This window comes from Procambarus clarkii, chromosome 38 (genome assembly GCF_040958095.1).
Source record: "Procambarus clarkii isolate CNS0578487 chromosome 38, FALCON_Pclarkii_2.0, whole genome shotgun sequence".
NCBI classification, from domain to species: Eukaryota; Metazoa; Arthropoda; class Malacostraca; order Decapoda; family Cambaridae; genus Procambarus; species Procambarus clarkii.
The window spans coordinates 2,014,247-2,041,103 of NC_091187.1; the positions used below are offsets into that span (position 1 = coordinate 2,014,247).

A 26,857-nucleotide genomic window follows, 5' to 3' on the forward strand; every position below is an offset into this window, starting at 1 on the left:
GCCCTCGAAGAACAAGTCCTAGCAGTCCGAAACACCGGAGTCCGAGGAGGAATATGGTGTGCTGGACTTGTGGGCAGAAAGGGCATGTAGCTGCAAGGTGCCGAGGCAGGAGAGGTGGCGGCGCACGTAGAGAGGTGATGTTGATGAGCTGTGGAACATCACCAGCAGGAAGCCAGTCGACGACGACGCAGGAAGAACCCAGATTGTTTTCCCCTCACACTTCAGGCGGGTATGTATCGAGTGATCATACTGGTAGATCAGTTGTAGTGCTCAGAGATAGTGGAGCAGCCCAGTCCCTGATCGTGAAGAGCTCGTTACCCGAGGGAGTAAATGTGGACGGGAGACAACAGGTTGTCCTGGTTGGGTTTCCTAGGACGCAGTATATCGCCCCCTTAGTGCCGGTACATCTCGACTCGCCTTACTTCAGCGGCACATGTGCGTTGGCAGTAGTCGATACCCTCCCTGTGGCTGGGATTGACGTGGTACTAGCCAACGACTTGGTGACCGACTGGAGCACCAATCATTCCAAGATAGCGGACGAGTCAGCCAGAACAGCAAGGTCTGAAGTAACGACGGGCCGTGGTAATGTCCAGGTAAAGACAGACCCGGATTTGAACATGTCTAATTTGTCCTCTCACCCGCAGATCGACAGTTATCTAACAGTGTCTCCTGGTTCTTCTCCCAATGAGGAACATGCGGTTACGATAGCAGAAGTACCCGAGCTAGAAGAGAGGCCTTGTGTGCGGGCACCCACGGATACCAACGAGTCTGGAACGAAGGCGGATGTGTGCTTGCGGTATGGCAAGTTACAGCGTGTATTGAACCAGCCAGAGATTCCCCAGACGACAGAGGTATGTGAGGTGTGTTCAAAAGGTCTAGTGCCCTCTTCGGTCCAAGCCAGGCTAGTGGATGTTGCCGGCTATGGACATGACAGGCTCAGGAAACTTGTCCCTAAGGTAACCAAATGTTTCCTACCGGTATTTTGTTTTGTTCTCGTATGTGTTCTCTGTGTTCTCAGTAAGGATCAGTGGACGACCCGAAGGATGATGGCTCCCTTGAACATCGCAAAGAGATCCCAGGGATTAGAGACGTGCACTGCAAGTGTTGCAGTTGAAGAAGGGACCTGGAAGGTGATGGTTGATACAGGAGGTACGAGATATGATAATGTGAGTGACTGTTTCCGACAGGTTGACACCCCCCCCGCGTGACTGCTGAGCCTCAACGCAGCGTTATGCGGAACGTTGGTCGACCTGACGGTGGCAGAGCGAATGCCATCTGCGACGTACGAACAGCCCCGTTGGGACTAGGAGTGGACCTAGTAGAGTATGCTGTAAGTACTGTTTTACCCGCTGTCGCTGTCACTCTAAATTATCAGACCCCTGTATTCCAGGTGCCCGTCTCCCTGAAGGACCACCGGACTGGTACCAGAAATGCCGTCTGTGATCAGCCGTCATCGGTGCCACGACACAGGGAAGTGTCGAGTCGCCCCAGATCGTGTCTACACCGATCCTTACTCGAGAGGTGTGAGATGATGCCCCTGCTTGACATCGCAGTGAAGATGTGGACGATTACATCAGGCAGGTCATTGCCTTCTATCTGCAAGTTCCCGTTGTGCCGGAATTGTCTAGTAGAACAGTTCTGTGGACAAGACAGCCTCATCACTCCAGTTCATAATGCATGTGAGTCCTTTTGGAGTTGTGTCGCCGTACTAATTTGGTTTGTGTCTCTCTTTATAGAACCCCAAACCAAATTCTTTTTGGTGGGGAGGTGTTACGAACCCGGATCCAGCGTCCGAGCACGGAGCAGTAACGACCGCGCCATCTGTGGGTCAGCTCCCGAAACCCCCGCCAAACGACGACGACACCTGGTGAGGACGGCGAATACCGGCCACAAGGGCCAGTTTCCAGTCCTGTGCAGCTCACAACACAGCCGCTGCTGACCTCTGGTGAGGTGGTGCTCAGACACCAGCGCCATCTATGAAGTGGATGTGTCGGGCGTTTGTGTCTGAGCCTGTAAGTGAGGTGTTTTAGTGTCCCAGTTATTGATGACGTGTCTGCTTACAGAGCCGACCTGGGACTGCTGTGATGGGAGTTGAGTCAGTCTACCCGAGGCAGCCGTCTCCAAACCTTGAGCTTTGCTGCAGCAGTTGCGAAGTCGTCCCCCCGGAAGAACACTGTGGTGTGTTAGCCTGCCAGTGGAGTGGCAGTAAAAGGTTTACCCGGGACCGACTGTTGGAGACGTTTATCCACTGGGGTATTGAGGACAGGAGAGTGATTTGTGGTGTCACACGAGACTCCTGTCTAGGGCGTTCCCCTTATATCGTTCATGGAGTGGCCTGACCAGCCTTGCTGATCCGGAACCTGCCAGCAGACCAGCTGGACGTGTGGTTGATGGCCTCCACGGCGGTGCCCCCAGTGGACCTGTGTTTTGGCTGACCTGTGGCCAGAGTAGGCTCAACTTCTCAGAGGATTCGTTGTGAGGCCACGAAAGCACCGAGGACTCAGCACCGAGAGAGAGTTCTGCACCAGAGTCTTCAGCAGAAGACAACGATTGTGAATAATCCCCTTGTATAGTGTTTATACCCCTCCCCCTGTGCACTCTTTTATATATTATTTATATGGTGATGATAATTATAGTCTTAAGTTCTTAACTTTCTTTCCCTACCCCCTTTAAGTTACTTGCGTCACGGATCACATCCCTTGAAAGCCACTACTGGCTTGGGGTCGGATACAACTTCCTCTAACAACATCAGAGTAAGAACCCCGTTGCGTCCCGAGAGGGCCGTAACAGGCAGTTGCCACAAATATATTATTACCTAATTGTTTCAATGTCTCTGATTTATTTTTACTTAGTTTTTTTGCAGTAATATTATTCCATACAGTGAATTGTGGTATATTTATATTATAAAATGTGTGGACCATCGCTGTACTCAAAATTATGTGGTGCATATTAGTGATTCAATTATTATGTTCATAAAACAATAAACAAATAGTTTTGCTGTTGTTACACTATATACACAGGTTATATATAAGTATTTGCATGTTTTGTACACCATAACGAACTACTAAGTTGGTCTTGTGAGTCAAAAAGCAACGAGGAGTGACCGCCAAACACCAGCGAGCCACTCACTGCCACTCCCTCCCTCAACACCACCTCACTCACCCTCATTCACCTCCTACAATACTCTTTCTGTATTTATTCACTATACACAGACGTTATATATACGTATTTACATGATTTGTTCACCATAACTGTACATCTAAGCTTGAATGGTGAGTAAAGGCCACAAAGACGTAGCTACTCACACAGTCAGCTGATCGGCGGTCGCCCTTAAGGCCAGACGCACTAAAATTTGTCCTCCAACAATATTGTTTGTGGTGTTATTACGCTATATACACACATTATATATAAGTATCTACCTGTTTTATTCACCATACCTGAACAAATAAGCTGGTATGGTGCCCAAAGACTATTGTGGTCACCAGTAAACAACATGATAAGTCGTGCAGACGACGCCACCGCCCTCACCAAAATGGCGGCTCCCAACCTACTCCTCTTGCTGTTTATACCCTATATACACACGTTATATATAAGTATCTACATTTGTGTTCACCATATCGAACCACTAAGCTGGTATGGTGAGTGCAGTCAATAAATGGTGGCCACACACAGTCAGAAGACGACGCCACAACCCTCCCTCGCACAGCCTTACGCCTCCCTCCATGGAGCACAGCGCTAAATATCACCACAATCCTGCTATTATCAGAATCCTGGTCAGTTTTATCACAGTCAGGGGGCTTCAGTAATACTCTCACTGCTAAATAATAGCAGTATCATATATATTATGGTATTTGTAGGCGATGCTGTGGTCACAAGCTGAACAGGGGTGCTGTGAGCTCGTGCTGCGTGCGCCAGCCTTGGTGGCTTGCTCAATACTGACGCTCGCACACCCAAGAATGTTGGCCTGGATTTTTTTTCTAGGTGGCATCTGGCAACTATCGGTCGTGGCTGTACTATAGCTGCCCCTATCCCAGGCGGGGAGTTTAAATTATAGCGCTAGACACGAAATCATATATAAATGATGTGCGCGGTTTCGGTTTTGTCACTGATATCATTTATATATGATATGCGCGGTTTGAGGGTTAATAAAAAAAATGACCTTGAGAAGAAGTTTAGGTTAGGAACTGTCTCCAAAGAATTCTCAATTACTCATTATTGCTATCTAAGATAATTAGACGAGCCAAAACTAAATACTACGAAGATAATTTTACCCAAATAAAGAGCAACATTAAAAAAAGTTGGAGCACAATTTCACAAATATTGGGATCAAAGAAGATTTTAAATATCAAACCAACACTCCTGTCCAATAACGATGGTCAGCTTTCAGGCTCAGATTCTGCTATTGAGTTCAATAGGTTCTTCTCTTCCATTGGGTCATCCCTTGCAAATGATATTCCATCTTCCAGTACTGATGTTAAGGACTATCTTGCAGGTAACTATCCACAGTCTCTGTACCTAAAGCCTATTAATTCCACTGACGTCAATGAGATAATCCTTTCCCTTAAAACCAAGTCTAGTGCCCTTGAGGAGATACCAACTTTAATTTACAAAAAAGCCTCCAGAACTTTAGCCCCTGCTTTTGCATTGCTCTTCAACAAGTCACTTGAACTCCAAACCTTTCCAGATATCCTAAAAAAAAAAGCAAGAGTTACCCCTGTACACAAATTTGGTGATCTCACAGATGTTAACAACTACAGACCTATATCAATCCTGCCTAACTTGTCAAAAATTTTTGAAAAACTAATCTATAGCAGCTTTATTCTTATCTAGCTAAACACAATATACTTAGCTCTTGCCAATAAGGCTTCAAACCCAAAGAAAGTACTAACGATTCAATTATTAGTATGATTAACTTGATACATGCAGCTCTTGATAAAAATGAGTTCTCTGTGGACCTACGTAAGGCTTTTGACACTGTCAACCACCAAAACCTTCTTCGTAAAATACATCATTATGGAGTCAGAGGTCACTCCCAGTAACTTACCTTACCCCTCTATTGTCAACCAATGTCTTTTTTTTTCTATGGCGCTGTTTGTCGACAGAATTGTATTTGTGCTGCTTTTTCAGCTATGTTCCCCCCTTTTTTATCTTTTTTTTTATTTGTTCTCCACTCATTTTATTCTTTATGCTCAATTAGTATTAAGCTTTTGTCATTTAAGTTTTTCATGCCTGAAATGCTTTGCATAATAGTGGCTTTAGGCAATGTATGTACTAGCCCTATCTATAAATCCATCGCTCTTTGTAAAATCTCTTGTATGTATGTACCTTACCTATATAAACATTTGATTTGATTTGAGGTAAGTATCCACAGTCTCTGTACCTAACGCCTGGAAATTCCACTGATGTTAATGAGATAATCCTTTCGCTTAAAACCAAATCAAATCTTGAGGAGATACCAACATTAATTTACAAAAAATCCTCCAGATCTTTAGCTCCTGCTATTGCATTGCTCTTCAACAAGTCACTTGAACTCCAAACCTTTCCAGATATTCTAAAAAAAGCGAGAGTAACCCGTCCACAATTGTGGTGATCTCACTGATGTTAACAACTACAGACCTATATCAATCCTGCCAAACTTGTCAAAAATATTTGAAAAACTCATCTACAAGCAGCTTTACTCTTATCTAGCCAAACACAATATACTTAGCTCTTGTCAATAAGGCTTCAGTCCCAATGAAATTACTAATGATGCAATTATTAGTATGATTAATTTGATACATGCAGCTCTTGATAAAAATGAGTTCTCTGTTGGATTATTTGTGGACCTGCGTAAGGCTTTTGACACTGTCAACCACCAAAACCTTCTTCGTAAAATACATCATTATGGAGTCAGAGGTCACTCCCTGCAATACCTCAAATCCTACCTTACTGACAGACTCCAGTATGTTTCTGTGAATAATTCAATTTCTCCCACACTACCCATCAACAATGGTGTTCCTCAGGGCAGCATACTTTGTGCTCTCCTCTTTCTCATCTACATTAATGACCTTCCAAATGCCTCCCAACAACTCAAACCAATTCTATTTGCTGACGACACAACTTTCATTTACTCCAGTCCTGACCCCCCTTGCTCTAAATGTCACAGTGAATACTGGGCTAAATAAAGTCCATCTTTGGCTAACTGCCAACAAACTCACCCTCAACATTGACAAAACTTTCTATATTCTGTTTGGCAATAAATCCTCTAATCAAATAAATCTCAAAATAAACAATACCCAAATTTGTAACAAATTAGATGGCAAATTCCTTGGCATTCTCATTGACCACAAGCTGAATTTCCAGGAACACATTCTAAATATATAAAAAAAAGTTTCAAAAACTGTTGGCATTCTTTCTAAGATCAGATATTATGTACCTCGCCCTGCCCTGGTGACGCTCTATTACTCCCTTATCTATCCTTATCTCAACTATGGTATTTGTGCTTGGGGTTCTACTACCCAAAATCCTTTACATCCTCTAATTACTCAACACAAAGCTGCTATTAGGACAATATCCAACTCTGGCCCAAGACATCACTCGGTACCTCTACTCAAATCTCTGAATATGTTAGATATTAAGTCACTGCACATCCTCTCATGTGTATTATATATATATATAAAATGTTGAACTGTAATGCCAATCCTGACCTTGAAAGCTTCATTGAAGGTTGTAACATAACCCATGAGCTCCACACCAGAAACAAATACCTTTTTGATATTCCAAGAGTACTACTTAATCAAAGTAGAAATGCTCTACAAATCAAGGGACCCAGAATGTGGAATGACCTTCCCAATCATGTTAAAGACTGTACCTCTCAACCAGTTTAAGATAAAAACTAAGCACTACCTAACTAACTCCCTGTTACCTATCTTACCCCTATAATGTCAACCCATGTCTGTTATTTTTAAACATTGCTGTTTGTCGACCAAATTGTATTTTTGCTGTTTTTCTGCCATGTTCCCCTCTTTTTTTATTTTTATATTTTCTCAACACATTTTATACTTTAATCTCAATTAGTATTAAGTTTTAGTCTTTAGTGTTTTCCCTGCCCGAAACGCTTTATGTAATAGTGGCTTTAGGCATTGTATGTACTAGCTGTATCTATAAATTCATCAATATTTGTATCACCCCTTGTATGTATGTACTTTACCTGAATAAACATTTGATTTTTGTATTTATGTACATAATATCTGATTTAGAAAAGAATGCCAAGTGATTTTGAAATATATTTTAGCTATATTTGGTATGTGGCACTGGAAATTCAGCTTGTTATCAATGAGAACTTCATGGAATTTGCCATCTACTTTATTACCAATCGGGATATTGCCAATTTTTTATTTAAGAAAATGAGGGTTGTGTAAACAGCAAGTAAGTAATTATCAAAAGAAGGCACCAAACTGGGAAGGCTATGTAGACCATCAAATGCGCAAAATAATCAGAGGGCGCTAAATATCACCAAGGATGCCAATACGAGAACAAAAACGCATAAGGCGAACGATATCAAAAGTATCTGAGTCACCAAGAATTCTATTGAGGGACAGGTGACCGCGAGGGGCGGTCGGAAAGCAAGACACATGCTCGTCCTGGAAGTCAGGACATTCAAGAAGGACATGCACGACCGTAAGAGGGACAATGCAACTAGGACAATAAGGAGCAGGGCGGCGCTCCATCAAGTGACCATGGGTCAATACGCAACCTCACCAGAGCTGTTTCCCACCGCCGGTTATGGTGGAAGGAGGACGGCCACGAGGAAACACAACATTTAAGAGTACGGAGCTTGTTACCAGTAACAGACAACCAAGAAGCCTGCCAACGGGTAAGGACTGAGGAATGGATAACTGGGTAAAAGTCAGAATACGGAATGCCTTTACGAGAGATGGGACAAGAGTGGACAGCTTCCTTGGCGGCAGCATCTGCACACTCATTTAAAGACACACCAATATGGCTGGGAACCCAACAAAACTCAACCGACTTAAATTTACTGTGAACAAGAAACAGCCAATGCTGGATCTCGACAACTACTGGATAAACCGGATTAAAGGACCCGAGAGCCATGAGGGCACTACAAGAGTCAACAACAACTACAAAAGAAGACTGACAACGAGAAAGCAGGAGACGAAGAGCATAGAGAATAGCATAAAGTTCCGCTGTAAAGATGCTAGTCTCCGGAGGTAAGCGACACATATAAGTGCGATCAGGAAAAACAACAGAGTAGCCAACACCATCCGCCGACTTTGACCCATCGGTGAAGACAGAAACGGAGCGGGAGTGAGAAGAAAAGTGCTCAAGGAAAAGGCGTTTTAGAACCGTAGGAGGGGTAAAAGCTTTAGTGATACGGGTCAAGGAAGTACAAAACCGCGGAAGAGGGACTCTCCATGGGGGCAAAGAAGGAACAACACGAGGAGAAACATTAGAAATACGAACGGAAAGAGAATCCTGGAGGCGAGATAACCGGACAGAAAGAGGGAGCTGGTGAAGAGGAACAGGAACCGCAGGAGGGGTAAAAGTTAAAGCACGACAGAGGCGAGAGGAAGGATGTTGTAAGGACCGCGCAAGATAGCGAAGACAGTAGTGATCACGGCGGTCCTGGAGAGACAGGAAGCCAGTGTCAACATACAAGCTAAGGACGGGAGTCGAATGAAAGGCACCAGAACTGAGGCGCAACCCAGTATGGTGCAAAGCATCAAGATGGCAAAGAGTAGAAGGAGAAGCAGATGAGTAAGCAGGGCAACCATAATCGAGCTTAGACAGGATGAGAGAGGAATGTAAAGCAAGGAGAGTGCGCCTATCTGCCCCCCAAGAAGTATGGGACAAGACCCGAAGGAGGGTAAGGGCCTTAGAGCACTCAACACGGAGGTAAGAGATATGGGGAGACCAAGACAAACGAGTGTCAAGGAATAACCCCAAAAGCTTCGCGGAATCTTTGTATTCAAGGGGATACCATAAAGTGACAAAGAGGGACGAAGAACAACCCGTTTCCGCGTAAAAGTCATGACACAAGTCTTAGAAGTAGAGAACTTGAAGCCATGATCGGTGGCCCAAGACGACACGGCATCAATTGCAAGTTGAAGCCGGCGCTGAAGGAGAGGCGAATCATCACCCTGACAGCAAAGGGTAAGATCATCAACATAGAGAGCGGAGAAGACACCAGAAGGAAGAGAGGAAAGAAGAACATTGAGGGCAACCAGAAAAAGAGTAGTGCACAGAACACTACCCTGGGGCACACCTTCGTATTGCTGAAAAGAGGCAGAGAGAGCGGTACCAAGGCGCACCCGAAAGGAACGACGGGAGAGGAAGCTGCGGAGAAAGAGAGGGAGATGACCACGAAGGCCAAAAGAATGAAGTTGAGATAGAATATGATATCGCCAAGTGGTGTTGTAAGCCTTTTCCAGGTCAAAAAGGAAGGCAACAACGGAGGTCTTCGCAGCAAAAGCAGTACGAATATAGACCTCCAAGTTCACCAGGACATCTGTCGTGCTGTGGCACTTGCGGAAACCAAATTGAGAAGGAGAGAGGAGGTGATGGTGTTCCAGGAACCACATCAGACGAACGTTAACCATACGTTCAAAGAGTTTGCAGACACAACTTGTGAGAGCAATAGGGCGAAAGTCCTCAGGGGAAGTACCCAGAGACCCCGGTTTGCGAACAGGGAGGACAACGGCATCGAGCCAGTCCTCAGGGACTGACGACGACTCCCAGATCCGATTATACAGACTCAGTAAATACTGAGACGTGCACGGAGGGAGATGGCGAAGCATCTCATAATGAATACTATCGGAGCCAGCCGCCGTAGAACCGCAGAGGGCCAGGGCAGAACGAAGTTCAGAGAGAGAGAAGGGATCATTATAGGGAAGCTGAAGATGAGTGCAGAAATCTAAAGGACGAGACTCAAGGACAGGTTTACGAAGAAGAAAATATTGGGGAAGATGAAGACCAGAGCTAACAGAAGAAAAGTGGAAACCCAGTACGGAAGCGACCTGCAACGGGTCCGCCACAAGAGTATCATGGAGGTGAAGGACCGGTGAAACATCGGGAACGAACTTACCCGCTATCTTGCGGATACACTTCCTGATCTGGGCCAGAGGAGTTTCGGACGTAATTTCGAGACATAAGATGCCCAACATTCATGTTTAGCCGTACGGATGGCCCTACGGGCCACCGCACTCGCTTTCCGAAAGAAAAGAAAAGAATCGGTCATCTGCCTACGGCGGTGCCTCTTCCAGGCTGCATGCTTACAGCGGACAGCCCGAGCACAGTCCGCATTCCACCAGGGAACGCACTTCCGTAGACCCGGAAGAGCGAGGGATACAGCGGAGGGCAGCGTTGAAGACAGTGTCATGAAAAAGGAGGAGTGCGCGAGAGAGAGGCAGAAGGGAGAGGTCAGAGAGAGTAGCACTGAGGGTAAATAGGGTCCAGTCCGCCTTAGCAAACTGCCACCTAGGGAAAGAGAGGGAAGGGCGAAAAGAGAAAAAGGAAACAAGGATGGGGAAATGATCACTTCCATGGAGGTCATCAAGAACCTGCCACGTGAAATCTAAGTAAAGAGAAGAAGAGCAGAGAGAAAGATCAAGACAAGAAAGGGTGCGAGTCCGAGAGTCCAAATGAGTGGGCTCACCAGAATTCAGAAGAGACAGGGAAGAAGAGAGGAGAAACGGCTCAAGAAGGCGACCCCGGGTATTCGTCAGAACGTCACCCCAAAGAGAATGACGACAATTGAAGTCACCCAGCAGGAGCACAGGCTCCGGCAAGGAGTCAAGGAGGTGTTTCAAATCAGGAAGAGAAAGCAGGACACTCGAGGGGAGATAAATGGAACAAACTGTGTACCATTTCCCCACAAAGATACGAGCAGCAGAACAATGAAGAGGCAAAGGAAAAAGTAAAGGAACAAAGGGAACATCAGCACGAATCAAGAGAGCAGAAGAATTAGAAGCCCCAGCAACGGCTGGGGGGGGGAGAGAAAGGAATAGCCACGAAAACGACCAGGACGAGCAACAAGCATCGGCTCCTGGAGACAGACACAAAGGGGCGAAAACCGCGAAATCAGAAGTTGGAGTTCGAGGAAATTGGCGTAATAACCTCGAACGTTCCATTGAAGAATGGACAACGACGAGAAGAGAAAGGACAAAAACAGAGAGCAAGGAAGAAACAAAGGCGAAAGAGCAACAGAGCACGTTAAAGAATATCAGGGTCGGGATCAGGGTCAGCAAAGTCAGGGTTAGGGGGCATGGGTAAACTGAGCAAAGACGGAGGGAAGGAAACGGGAGAACAGATCAGAGGTGGGTGGGCGGGGTCCGGAGGAGGAGGAGGAGGAGGAAGAGGAGGAGACAACGGAGAGGAGCAGTCAAAGACAGCAGCAGGAAGAGGGGGGTAGAAAGAGGGGAGCGAACCTCTGCAAGGGCAACAACCGAGAGGGAAGCGGGGGCTAAAGAAACCTCCATAGCAGGAACAGGGGCCGCAACCACCGAAATGGGAGGGGAAGGAGCGAGAGAGGCAGAAGTAGGGGCCGAGGAAGAAAGCGAAACCTTCTTACCCGCCGGGGAGGAGGAAGGAGAGGAGCCAGGCTTACGCTTCTGACTTAAAGAGACTGGTGTCCCAGCAACCACGTACTGGGCAACAGATTCTAGCGTCTCAGCAGGAGAAGCCGAACGAGAGCACACATGACGGCTGGTTGGAGAGCGATGGACATCAGCCCGCACCAACAGGCAGCGGGGAGAGTCAAGAGACGGAGGGGGAAGGATGGGAAGGAGAAACGGAGGGAGACGAGGAAGAAGACACAGGAGACACGACAGACCGGGTAGAAAGAAGGGGAACCCCAGACAGAGGACCAGGAGGTGGATCCTTCGGGAGAGAACCCAAAGGAACAGAGGAGGGGGCAGTGGGCGTATCAGGGTCCAAGGCCCGGAAACGGTTGTGAGTCTGAGGAAGGCGGGAAGGACGAGGAGAGGAAGAGCGCAACACGCGAGCATAAGAGATATTAGCATAAGGCGGGAGCCGGCGAACCTGGCGTCTCGCCTCAGGAAAAGATAAACGCTCCCGGTGCTTCAAGTTAAGGACGGCTGCCTCAAGCTTGTAATGGACACACACACGGGAGAAGGTAGGATGGGCCTCACCGCAGTTGAGGCAACGAGCCTGGGGAGAAGTGCACTCCGACTTAGAGTGACCTTCGCCACCACACAAAGGACAGAGAGAGTCCCAGAGCAGCGGAGGGCACCATGCCCAAACCTCCAGCACTTGTTACAGAGCCGGGGAGAAGGAATGTACTCCTGGACAGAGCACCTGGCACCAGCAAGAATGACAGAGGGTGGAAGGGTCCTACCATCAAAGGTAATCTTCACAACCCGGAGGGGTTGACGGCTACTACCATGAGGGGGACGAGTAAACGTGTCCACCTGGAGAATAGAATGGCCCTGGGCAGCAAGGATATGTCGAATATCGTTGTGGCAGTCGCGCAGGTCCCGAACACCGGTCGCAACATGGGGCGGGATCAAAATAGTGCCAACACTGGCATTCAACTGAGCGTTCTTTGAGACCCGAACAGGGGTCTCGCCAAGGCAGGATAAGGCAGCCAAGCGGGAAGCAGCATCCTGAGAAGGAGCAGCAACGACACGTGTACCAAGACGAGTGGGGTTGAAAGTAATGGAGGCATCCACGGAATCAACGAGATGTCGATGGAGGGAGAAATCGTCAGGAGGCACAGAATCAAGAGGGAGGAGATCAAAATATTTGGCCCACGAAGCGAGACCAAACAAGGCTTGATAGGTAGCAGAACTGGAAGGAATCGAGCGAGGGCGGCCGTGACGAGGACGGCGGTGAGAACCCCCAGAGAGAGAGGGGTTAAAAGGCGCAGTAGTTACAACTAGAGAAGGAGCCGTGCCAGGGGACGAGGTAGTCACCACTGGGGGCTTGGGGCTCGACCCAACCACAGAGGAGGGAGGGGAGCCAGGGGAAGGAGTCAGAGAGGCCAAAGGAGGAGCAAGGTCGGGGCCCAATGCAGTGGAGGCTACAGAGCTCGGTCTTCCAACACGGACTGACTCGGGGGCTTGGTCGCCCACCCCACGAGCCTGAGAAGGTAAAGCAGAAACAGACGAAACAGGGGTAACATCATTACAAAAAAGAAAATTCATTCACGAATGTGCCCCCACACCCACCATGGAGCCACAATTAGAGGCAGGACACCCAACAAGAAGCTATCACCGATCTTGCCGGGGCCTCCTAGGGGTGCGTCGTGAGTATACGCCCCACAAACGCCACCTTAAGAAACCGACAGTCCGTCGAGATCGGGTTCAGTGACGAAAGGGGATTGACAATAAAAGGTTCCCCTCGCTCTTGACATCGGGTACTACAGTTCTACGGGTGCAAGAGTATGCCTCCTCAAGCACCCGGGCGTCAAAATAGAGGAAGTCCAAGGGAAGAACCAGAACAAGCAAAAGGTCAGCAGGAAACGGCAAGCAGATAGGAGAAGAGGGGGGAGAAAAACGAAACAGAAGGAAAAGGAAAAGGTGCCCAGCAGAATTGGAGAGGACGGCAGCAGGAGCACAAGGCTAGAGAAGGACAGAGGACTGTCCCAAGGAGCATCACACTCCGGCAGCCCCCACTAAGCCCCCACACGGCAACAACGAGCTGAGCGGGGAGGGGGTGTAAACAGCAAATAAAACTGGCTTGAGGAATTGAGACACATTTGGAATTTCATTTATGTAGATGAGAAAGAGTACGTAAGTAATTATCTAAAGAGGGCACCAAGCCGGGAAGGCTATGAAGCACCATTAACTATGTGGAATATAAAAAAAATGGTAAATATCACTAAGAATGCCAATTCGAGAACAAAAGCACATAGGGCAAATGATATCCCCCAGCAAAAATCTGCTATCAGAATAATAACAAATTCTGCTTTCAGACAACACTCAGCCCCCTTGTTTAACTCCCTTAACATGCTAAACATAATCTCACTCCACAAATTTTCTTGTGTCAATTACATTTACAAAACCCTGTTCTTAAATGCAAATCCTTGTCTGAAACTCTCCCTGGAGAGATCTAATAGAACCCATTATCACCACACCAGAAATAAATATCTCCTTGATATCCCCAGAGTCAAACTTAATCTGTGTAAACACTCTATGCAAATAAAGGGACCCAGTCTATGGAACTCACTCCCTAATGAATTGAAAAGCTGTCCAACTTTTGTGTCATTCAAAAAACAAAACTAAAAAGTACCTAATCTCATCTGCATAGTTTTTTTACCTTGTTGCTTTAAAAGTGCACTGTATCTATTGCTACCCAATCTCCCTATCTTTATGTACCCAATCCGAACATCTTTACCAATGTGATCATTACTGTCTTCTTATATGTGCTATCAATCTGCTGTACGGTGTCTGTTAATCTTGTTTAAATTACCAATCAAGTTGTCAATATAATCAACCAGAGCTTTAATATACCAATGTGCTTTAATATACTTACTATTCTCTCTCATCTCATTTTCTTCTTGCAATGTATCTGTTATCATTTTATTAATTCTGCTAGAATTTACCTACTTAAAATTATCTGTTAGATTAAGGACCTGCCGAAACGCTGCGCGTACTAGTGGATTTACAAGATTGTAAATACTGTGCTATGTATTCTCTCTAACCCAATGTACCTTCTTGTATATAAATAAATAAAATAAAATAAAATAAAATATCAAAGGTATCTGATTCATCAAGGATTCTATCGAGGGACAAGTGAGGGACTGTCGGGAAGCAAGACATATGCATCTCCTGTTAGTCAGGTTATTCGACAAGGATGTGTACGACCCTGGTTTCCGAATAGGAAAAACAACCACCTCAAGCCAGTCCTTAGGGACAGATGACGACTTGCAGATACGATTAAACAGATTCAGTATATACTGAAATGTGCATTGAGGGAGATGACATTCATTATGAGATGTTTTGCCATCTGAGCCCGCTGCCATAGAACCGTAATGAGTCAGGGCAGACTGGAGTTTGGTAAGAGAGAAAGGATCATTATAGAGAAGCTGGAGATGCATGTGAAAATCTATGGAACAAGATTCATGAAGGTGCTTACGAATAAGGAAAGATGGAGGAAGACTAGAACTAGAGCCAAGAGTCGAAAAACGGGGAACCCAGTTCGGTGGCAACCGACACTGGATCCACCACAATAGAACCACGGAAGTGAAGGACTGGCGAGACATCTGTAACAAATTTATCCGATATCTTACAGATTTTCTTTCTGATCTGGGGCAGAGGAATATCAGTCGTAATGGTGGAGACAAAAGAATTCAAACTCACACGTTTAGCCGTATGGACCACACTTGCCTTGTGAAACGAAAGAAAACAAACAACCATCTATCTGCATCTGTCTTTCTTCTACGCTGTGCTCTTACAGCAGACAGCCAAAACACGGCCTGCAGTCCACCAGGGAACGCACTTCCACATGCCTCGGGAGGTAGAGCAAGAAATAGAGCGGAGCGCAGCGTCTAAAATGGTGTGATAAAAAAGGAGTAAGGCTTGAGGGAGAGGCAGATCGGAGAGGTCGAAAAGAGTAGCATGTAGGGTGAATAGATTTCAGTTAGCCTTGGCAAACTGCCACCTAGGGACAGAGACGGAAGGGTGAAAAGAGAAAAAGGTGACAAGGATGGGGAAATGATTACCGTTATGGAGGTCACGAAGAACCCGCCATGTGAAATCTAAATAAAGAGAACAGGGCAAGGAGAGAAAGATCAAGACAGGAGACGGTGCAAGAGCAGGTGTCAACATAAGTGGGTTCACCAGAATTCAGAAGAGACAGAGAAGAACAGAGGACGAACCCTTCGGGAAGGCGGCCCCGTGTGCAGAACATCGCCCCAGAGAGTATGCCGACAGGTAAAATCACCCAACAGGAGCACAGGCTCTGGTAAAGAGTCCAATAGGTGTTTAAGACCAGGAAGAGAAAGTGGGAAATTTGGGGGGAGATAAATGGAACAGACTGTATACCAATTACTCAAAAGATATGGGCCACAGAACACTCGATGTGCAACTGGAAAAGTATGGGGACGAAGGTAATATCAGTACGAATCAAAAGAGCAGTAGTGTTATGGGCCCTAGCAAAAAATGGAGGGAGGGAAGAGAATGGTGTAACCACGGAAGTGACCAGGACAAGTGCCAAGCATCAGCTCCTGGAGACAGACAAAAGCAGTGAAAACTGTGATATCCGAAGCTGGAATTCATAGAAGTTGGCATAAAATACACGAATATTCAAATGAAGAATAAACATTGTCAAAAATAGAGAGAATAGAAATAGAGAACACGGGTCAAACAAAGGCAAATTAAAACAGTATACCAAGCAAGATCAGGATCAGTGAAATTGGGGTTATGGGGCATAGATAAATCTAGCAAGAACAGGTAAATCATAGCAAGAACAATGGAGTCAAGGTAGTGGTAGGATGAACCAGAGGTGGACTGACAGGGTCCAGAGCAAAATTGGAGAGGTGCCGTCAAGGCAATCAGGGAGAGGAGGGGCAGAAACAGGGGAGCGCACCTCATCAAGGGCAGCATCCAAGAGAGAATTGAGGGCCAAGGGAATTTCCATATTTGGAGAGGACTTAACCACCGAAATGGGAGGGGGATTCAGGGATAGAGTCGGAGTCGGAAGGTGAGGAAGAGATTGATGCCTTCTTACCTGCTGGGGAGGAAGAAGAGGAGCCAGGCTTATGTTTTTAATATAGACAGGTGTGCCAGCAGCATCGTACTGGGCGACAACTGTTGCAGTCTCAACAGGAGCAGTCAATATGAAGATTGCTGGGAGGAGGTACAACGACCTGGATGAACAGGTGGTGTGGAGGGCCAAAATACAAGAGGGGAGGGCCGAGAAGGAAAAGAGGGCACAGGAGACAGGGAAGGAAGGAAGGAAGGAAGGAAGGAAGGAAGGAAGGAAGGAAGGAAGGAAGGAAGGAAGGGAAGGGAGACACCAGACAGAGAACCAGGAGGAAAACCCTCTGGCCCAGAATTCAATAGAGCAAGTGAGGTGGTGGTGGTGGCGGTGGTGTCCAGGTCCAAGGCCCGGAAACGGTTGTAAAACTGAGAAAGTGGGAGAGGGCGACAAGTGGAACGCAATATACGAGTATAAGACATGCCAGAGGAAGATAAAAGATGGCGTACTTGGCGTCTCACCTCAAGAAAAGATAAATGATTCTGATGTTTCAAATTAAGGATAGCTTCCTCAAATTTGTATTGCACACATGTGCGGCAGAAGGTAGGGTGGGCATCACTGCAATTGATGCAGTGAGCTTGGGAAGAAAAGCACTGTCTTATAATGACCTGAGTATCCACACAAGGGGCATAGAGACACGGCACTTGTGCATTTGAAGGGACCATGCCAAAATTTCCAGCACCTATTGTAGAGGGAGGAGAACAGATGCTCCTTCAGGAGCATCTGGCACCAGCAAGAATTACGGAAGATGGAAGGGACCGACTATATAAAGTGATCTTCATTCCGCAAAGAGACTGGCGCAAAGAGACTGGCCAGGATGACCACGAGGGAGGTCGAGTAACATATCAATCTGGAGCATTGAATGGCCTTGGGTTTCAAGGATATGTTTACTATCCCTGCCCTGTTGCTTATGCATCGTTAAACGCCTAGAGAGAGATGTTGTTGTCTTGCCTATATACTGGGTTTTTTGGAGCTTACAGTCCCCAAGAGGGCAAGCAACAGGGCTCCATTAAGGAACATATAATCTCTTCCCACAACCAAACCATCGCCAGAGAAATCCTAGTAAACAACACAGAAATCATCGATAGATACAGCGATAGCAGACGGCTTGACGTTTGCGAGGCACTACACATTAAAAAGTCAACACCAGCAATCAACAGCCAATTAATGCACAACTATATTCTACCCACCTCAAGACTCCGCTCCAATATAGAAGCATCAAGAAATATGGACCAATAGGCTTTCTACAATCACTTCCATTCAATAACCATTGTTTCGTGTTCTGTCTTGTGTTGATGAAATTAATACCCTATTAATACCACCTCACTCAAATGTAGATATAAACAAATCGGAGATGTGTAAGTTCTATTCAGTTGTGTATGTGTAAATTAAAGGCTTTGAAAATGTAATAAGTTTTACAAAACGCGCTCAAGTGTCGCGTCAGACTAGAAATAAAAATGCATTTTGGAGAATTGATTTTTGAATTACCACCAACAGTGAAAAGAAATGTACGAAAGATCGAGAAAATTCGTGTTAGAATTATTAATCTTACTTTTTCGGTCATATTTAATAATATATATGTATATATATATATATGTCGTACCTAGTAGCCAGAACGCACTTCTCGGCCTACTGTGCAAGGCCCGATTTGCCTAATAAACCAAGTTTTCATGAACTAATTGTTTTTCGACTACCTAACCTAACCTAACTTTTTCGGCTACCTAACCTAACCTATAAAGATAGGTTAGGTTAAGTTAGGTAGGGTTGGTTAGGTTCGGTCATATATCTACGTTAATTTTAACTCCAATAAAAAAAAATTGACCTCATACATAATGAATTGGGTAGCTCTATCATTTCATAAGAAAAAAATTATAGAAAATATATTAATTCAGGAAAACTTGGCTTATTAGGCAAATCGGGTCTTGCATAGTAGGCTGAGAAGTGCGTTCTGGCTACTAGGTACGACATACATATATGTATATATATATATATATATATATATATATATATATATATATATATATATATATATATATATATATGCGAACAAGCCTGAATGGTCCCCAGGACTATATGCGAATGAAAACTCACACCCCAGAAGTGACTCGAACCCATACTCCCAGAAGCAACGCAACTGGTAACTACAGGGCGCCTTAATCCGCTTGACCATCACGGCCGTCAAAAGGAAGTGATAGCCGAGGCTATTTGAGCCACTTCCCCGACGGCAACTCGGATGGTAATCTTGGGCATAGCATTTCACCAAATCACCTCATTCTTTGGGGCACACGTGAGGAACACAAATGCGAACAAGCCTGAATGGTCCCCAGGACTATATGCTTTTGACGGCCGTGATGGTCAAGCGGATTAAGGCGCCCTGTAGTTACCAGTTGCGTTGCTTCTGGGAGTATGGGTTCGAGTCACTTCTGGGGTGTGAGTTTTCATTCGCATATAGTCCTGGGGACCATTCAGGCTTGTTCGCATTTGTGTTCCTCACGTGTGCCCCAAAGAATGAGGTGATTTGGTGAAATGCTATGCCCAAGATTACCATTCGAGTTGCCGTCGGGGAAGTGGCTCAAATAGCCTCGGCTATCACTTCCTTTTGACGGCCGTGATGGTCAAGCGGATTAAGGCGCCCTGTAGTTACCAGTTGCGTTGCTTCTGGGAGTATGGGTTCGAGTCACTTCTGGGGTGTGAGTTTTCATTCGCATATAGTCCTGGGGACCATTCAGGCTTGTTCGCATTTGTGTTTCTCACGTGTGCCCCAAAGAATGAGGTGATTTGGTGAAATGCTATGCCCAAGATTACCATCCGAGTTGCCGTCGGGGAAGTGGCTCAAATAGCCTCGGCTATCACTTCCTTTTGACGGCCGTGATGGTCAAGCGGATTAAGGCGCCCTGTAGTTACCAGTTGCGTTGCTTCTGGGAGTATGGGTTCGAGTCACTTCTGGGGTGTGAGTTTTCATTCATATATATATATATATATATATATATATATATATATATATATATATATATATATATATATATATATATATATAATAAAAGCTTCATAGAAGGTTGTAACAGAACCCATGAGCACCACACCAGAAATAAATACAGTTTTGATATTCCTAGAGTACGACTTAATCAAACTAGAAATGCTCTACAAATCAAGGGACCCAGATTGTGGAATAACCTTCCCAACCATGTTAAAGACTGTACCTCTCTCAACCAGTTTAAGATTAAAACGAAGCTATACCTAATAAATTCCCTGTAACCTACCTTACCCCTCTAATGTCATCCAATGTCTGTTTTATTTTTAAAGAGCGCTGTTTGTCGACAGAATTGTATTTGTGCTGCTTTCTCAGCTATGTTTTCATTTTACTCTTTATGCTCAATTAGTACTAAGCTTTGGTCATTTAAGTTTTTTATGCCCGAAACGCTTTGCGTAATAGTGGTTTTAGGCATTGTATGTACTAGCTCTAACTATAAATCCACCACTTTTTGTAAAATCTCTTATGTATGTACCTTACCTAAATAAACATTTTGATTTTGATTTTTGATATACAGGCATACCTCAGTTTAAGAGTTTAATTGGTTCCTGGAGACGCCTCGTATTCCGAAAACTCGCATTCCGAAGCTAATTTCCCAATAAGAAATAAAGGGAAATGAATTAATCCGTTCCTGACTACCCCAAAAACCACACATCAAACTAAATTTTTATAGCTAATTCATCTAAATAAACCTACAAAACTATGTTCAAGTTATTACTTTCCTTTCTGTTGAATGCTGTAGGCGTATGGAAGAAGGTGAGGAGGGGGGAGGAGAGGAGTTACTGTTTGGAAGGGGAGTCCCCTTCCATTATCACATCATGCAGTGAGGACCTTTCTGGTGTGCTCTCCCTGGGACGTTTTATCTGAGTGCCACTAGGTCCTGGTTGAGGCTCACTGCTCATTTTCCTCACCACAAATCTGTCCAAACCCTGCCTTTCTCACAAATAATGGCCTCCGAAACACTGTCACCCCTTAACTCCTTGTCGTGTATCCAAATTAATAACAACTTTTCCACTTCAAGTATTTGTGGTCTTTGTTTCATTATTGTTCTGACTCCTTTTGCCACTTTAGCACTCATAATCTCATTTTTCTTCTTAAGTATAGTGCATATTGTTGATGTGGCTTTGTTGCCCTGCCTACAAAGTTCAACCTGTGTACCGTTCTCATGCTTCCGAATGATCTCTTGTTTCTCCTCTATTGTCATCCTTATATGGGCTTTCTGGCCTTTATCCTTACCACTGGCTTTCTTGGGACCCATGGTGAGATATATAATAAATTGTATAGTCAAATCACCAAAAATCCAACAAAACACTGAAAATCCGCGAGAAGAATTGATGTGGGGTAGTCACTGAGCGCGAGACAATAGTAAACTGAGGGGCGGAGGGGTGGAGGGGCGACGATCGCCGAACCACCATGCGCTAGGTCGGCCTGTACGCGTATCAACAAACTCGCGTCCCGAGGTAACCCTCGCCTTCCGAGATATATTTTTCGAGGAAATCCTGCTCGTCTTCCGAAAAACTCACATACAGGGACACTCGCATTCCGAGGTACCACTGTATACACACACAAGGAACATTGGGCTTGTTAGAGGTACTACATTCTTGTAAAGCTACTAGTACATGCAGCGTTTCGAGAAGGTCCTTAATCTAACGGATAATTTTAAGTAGGTAAATTGTAGTAAAATCTATAAAAAGTTGACAGATACTTTGTAAAAAAAAAATGAGAGATTACTAGGTATATTAAGCACATCCATAGCTCTGATTGATAGCATTGACAGCTATCACCAGTCGCTACATGGTGCGGAAGAATAGCAGTGTAAATCCTAGCATTTAACTAGGCATTTTTGGAGATCCGAACCGGGGTTTCCCAATGCAGGACAACGAGGCTAAGCAAACAGCTGCTTCCCGAGAAGGAGCTGCAAAGAAACATGTATCAGTAGGCGAGGGGATAAAAATGACAAAGGTATCCACCAAATCAACTAGGTGTTTATGGATGAATAAATCATCAGGACTAGTAGAATCAACATGCCTAAGATCAAAATACTTAGTCCATGTAGCAGAACCAAATAAAGCTTGGAACATATTAGAACTGGAAGGAATCGTGTGAGTGTGACTGCGGAGGGAACAGCACCGAGCACCCCCAGTAAGAGGGGGGGGGGGACAAAGAGGCCAAGTTGTTACAATAAGAGATGGAGCCACTCCATGTGATGAGGTAGTCATCGGTGGCGTATATCTACAGTGCACCCCCCCCCCCCAGGGGTGTAAAGCCCCCCTCATGATGGCAACGGGCTGGAAAGGGAGGGGAAGATGAGAAAGACAAGAGGGTGAAGAATACTGCCCAGTGTAACACCAGTGTTAATAGGCAGAGTGGGTGAATTGGAATCATTCAGAGAGACATACTGGAGCCTGTCACTAAGGTAAGACTGTAGGTATTGGAGGGATTAACCTCTTACTCCGTAATGTTGAAATTTAAGAAAGTTAATGTGTTAACAGTGTAAAAAAGTCTTAATGTAGGTCAACAAATAAATGAACAAGGGTACTCATTTCTTCTAAGAGCTGCATATATAAAGTTAATCATACTAATCGGTGCATGATTGGTCCTTTTTTGGGCTTGAAACCATTATGGCAAGAACTAAGTAAATTTTGTTTTGCTAAATAGTATTAAGGCTGCTTGTAGATTAACTCTTTAAAATATTTTAGACAAAATCTGCAGAGTTGATTTTGGTCTATAATTGTTGACTTCAGTGAGATTGACACTTTAATGGACTAAGGTTATTCTTGCTTTTTTTCCCTTAGAATATCAGGAAAGGTTTGGAGTTCAAATGATTTGTTGTAGAGCAATGAAATGGCTGGAGCTAAAAATTTAGAGGTTTCTTTGAAAATTAGGGTTGGTATGTGAACATATGGTATCTGTGCATGGGGTTCATTCATCCACTGCAAATTACCTGATGCTCATCACCACCCAATAAAAATCTGCTATCAGAACAATAAAATTGTCTTCAAACAACACACAGCCTCTCTGTTTAAATCCATGAACATGCTAAATATACACTCGCTCTACACATTCTCTTGTGCTATTTACATGTACAAAACCTTGTTCCTAAATGCTAATCCTGATCTGAAACTCTCCATTGATAGATGTAATAGAACCCACGAGCACCATAACATAAATAAATATCTGTTTGATATAAATTGACAGTCATGCTAATATAATTGCCAGCAAGGTTTATGTAATTCACAATCATCTTAATATAATTGCCAGTTTGGATAATATAATTGACAGAGGATTATACAAATCAGGATAATATTATTATTGAGATGATTTCGGGGCTTTTTTAGTGTCCACGTGGCCCGGTCCTCGACCAGGCCTCCACCCCCAGGAAGCAGCCTGTGACAGCTGACTAACACCCAGGTACCTAATTTACTGCTAGGTAACAGGGGCATAGGGTGAAAGAAACTCTGCCCATTGTTTCTCACCGGCCCTGGGATCGAACCCAGGACCACAGGATCACAAGTCCCGCGTGCTGTCCGCTCGACCGACCGGCTCCCTTATTGCTAATCAAGCTAATATAACTTTAAATCAGGCTTTTTCACCCACAGGGTTATTGATCGATGGAACTGACTACCCACCAACGCCATAACTGCCAAAATGTGCTGAATTTCAAAATATACCTGGAAAAAATCAAGCAAAATGGGGGGGGGGGGGGAGAAGGGAACCTTCAACAAGCTGCCAGCTCCCCGTTTTTATCGAGGCCACTAGGGTTAGTGGCCCTCAGGTAAATCGGGTAAAATATTATTCCAAGACAATTACAGCATAACTGATAAAGTTAGGCTAGAGTAATATAAATTTCTGGTAAATTTAGAGTGATGTAAATTTCTAGAGTAATATAAATTTAAATTTAATATTAACTTGACTGACAGTTATAAATGCCAGTCAGCCTTCAATAAACTCTTCGGTGAAATATTTATAATCAAGAGTATTATTCATAAATATGCCTAAACAAAAAATATAAAATAGACATCAGTTTGCATATGAATCTGATGAGAAAATTCCCTGATTAACCTACATTTCCCTATCAATCAAATGATCTCATCTTAAGTACGTCTCAGACTGTCTTCTTCACCAGCACCAATGCTAAATAATATTACAACAATAATGTCCATAACTTAGCTACAGAGTATATTACATTTTAAATAAATTTTCACAGAGAACAAAAACAGAAAGCACATTATTATTTACATAAGAAGAAAAACATTTAAAGCTTTGATTTATCTTTGCTAAACTATATATCTTTGCTAAACTATATATATAACTAAGATATATTTCTATACTTATAAGTAATTTTGAATTTTCCTATAGTGACAGCTTCTCTAGTTCTTGCTTGGTCATCTAACTTTCATAAAAGAACAGTATAATAAAATATCTTGATCTTTACCTTTCATGGTGAAGTGTATTTCTCAAACAAAATAGAATTACCTTTGAAGAACATCCAACTGACATTGTGATAGCACACTGTTAGATTAAAGTTAAGTTAATATACCTGTATGTGCCTCATTATCCTTCAACATTCTCTTAATTACCTTCCACACTCTAAGTGTTTAGCCTATTATCTGCATGTATCATTTTGTGCTTCTTCATATTACCAAGATGACTGAATCTCTTCCCACACTCTGGACACTCGTGAGGCTTGTCACCTGAATGCACTAACATGTGAGTCTTCATACTTGCCCTGCCCTGCAATACCTCAAATCTTATCTTACTGACAGGCTCCAGTATGTTTCTGTGAATAATACAATTTCTCCCACCCTACCCATCAACATTGGTGTTCCTCAGGGCAGCATACTTGGCCCTCTCCTCTTTCTCATCTACATTAATGACCTTCCAAATGCCTCCCAACACCTCAAACCAATTCTATTTGCTGACGACACAACCTTCATTTACTCCAGTCCTGACCCCCTTGCTCTAAATGCCACAGTAAATACTGAGCTAGAGAAAGTCCATCTTTGGCTAACTGCCAACAAACTCACCCTTAACATTGACAAAACGTTTTATATTCTGTTTGGCAATAAATCCTCTAATCAGATAAATCTCAAAATAAACAATACCCAAATTTGTAACAAATTAGATGGCAAATTCCTTGACGTTCTCATCGACCACAAGCTGAATTTCCAGGGTCACATTCTAAATATATCAAAAAAAGTTTCAAAAACTGTTGGCATTCTTTCTAAGATCAGATATTATGTACCCCGCCCTGCCCTGGTTACTCTCTATTACTCCCTCATCTATCCATACCTCAACTATGGTATTTGTGCTTGGGGTTCTACTACCCAAAATCATTTACGTCCTCTCATTACCCAACACAAAGCTGCTATTAGGACAATATCCAACTCTGGCCCCAGACAGCACTCGGTACCCTTACTCAAATCTCTGAATATGTTAGATATTAAGTCACTGCACATTCTCTCATGTGTATTATACATATATAAAACGCTGAACTGTAATGCCGATCCTGACCTCAAAAGCTTCATTGAAGGTTGTAACAGAACCCATGAGCACCACACCAGGAATAAATACAGTTTTGATATTCCTAGAGTACGTCTTAATCAAACTAGAAATGCTCTACAAATCAAGGGACCCAGAATGTGGAATGACCTTCCCAACCATGTTAAAGACTATACCTCTCTCAACCAGTTTAAGATAAAAACTAAACACTACCTAATAAATTCCCTGTAACCCACCTCACTCCTTTATTGTCAACCCATGTCTGTTATTTTATTTTATTATCATTACTTTTTTTTTTTTTTTAATCAACACTGTTTGTCAACCTATTGTATTTGTGCTGCTTTTTCAGTCATGTTCCCCCTTTTTTTATCTTTATTTGTATTTGTTTTCAACACTTTTTATTCTTTATGCTCAATTAGTATTAAGTTCTAGATATTAATGTTTTTCTTGCCCGAAACGCATTGCGTAATAGTGGCTTTAGGCATTGTATGTACTAGCTCTATCTATATATCAATCCATTAATGTAACATCACTTGTATGTATGTACCTTACCTGAATAAACATATTTATTATTATTATTATTACTTCCAAGATGACTGAATCTCTTCCCACACTCTGGACATTCATGAGGTTTGCCACCTGAATGCACTAACATGTGCCTTATTATAGTTCCACGTTCTCTAAATTTTTTGCCACACTCGGCACATTGAAAAGGTCTCTGATCCGCATGCACCATCCTGTGAGTCTTCATATTTCCAAGAAGACCGAATCTCTTTCCACACTCTGGACACTCATGAGGTTTGTCACCTGAATGCACCACCATGTGCTGTATTATAGTTCTACGTTCTCTAAATTTTTTGCCACACTCGGCACATTGAAAAGGTCTCTCATCCGCATGCACCATCCTGTGACGCTTCATACTTCTACGCTGACTGAATCTCTTCCCACACTCTGGACATTCATGAGGTTTCTCACCTGAATGCACTAACATGTGAGTCTTCACATGTGAAGGCCAGGTGAATACCTTCGGACACTGTGGACACTGGTGAGTCTTCATCTTCTTTATGACAGGTGCAGTTTGTGTGAAGGTTTTCTCCCCCGGATGTTGGGAGAAGCGTCAAGGCTTGAGTGTTGTTTCTTCGAGTTAGACTTGATGTGAGCACTTGGCGGTCAATGGTGGTGCTTCTTCTTTATGATAGGTACAGTGTGTGTCAAGGTTTTCCCTTAATGCTCGTACTGAACATCACCGGCTGTGGCGCTGCTAAAATGGTGGCGTTTGTTTACCCTCTCATCACCTGAGCGTTCCAATGTTTTTGTCTAGTTCCACATATCATTTTTCCTACTTCTTATTTTTGTTTATAACTGATCATTTACAATTAACACTTGTATTTATATTCAAGTTTTTCAATCAAACAATGTACTTGAAATTGTTTTTTTAAACATAAAGCCACACGATTGTACTTTTTGAAGGAAATAGCTCTCCCATACTGGATGCACTACATGCGCAGAGTTGACCAACAGGAGTTTCATATTTCCTTTTATTTATCTATCTATCTATCTATCTATCTATCTATCTATCTATATATATATATATATATATATATA

At 43.9% G+C, this 26,857-nt stretch overlaps 1 long non-coding RNA gene across 1 annotated transcript in view; it reads right to left on the minus strand.

Moving 5' to 3' along the window:
- Positions 1 to 26,532, minus strand: part of LOC138372361 (uncharacterized) — a 37,680-nt gene extending 11,148 nt beyond the window's left edge. The window contains exon 1 of the long non-coding RNA XR_011230795.1: positions 26,228 to 26,532. This is a non-coding gene — a long non-coding RNA (uncharacterized lncRNA). The remainder of the gene's footprint in view (positions 1 to 26,227) is intronic.
- Positions 26,533 to 26,857: the final 325 nt, after the last annotated feature.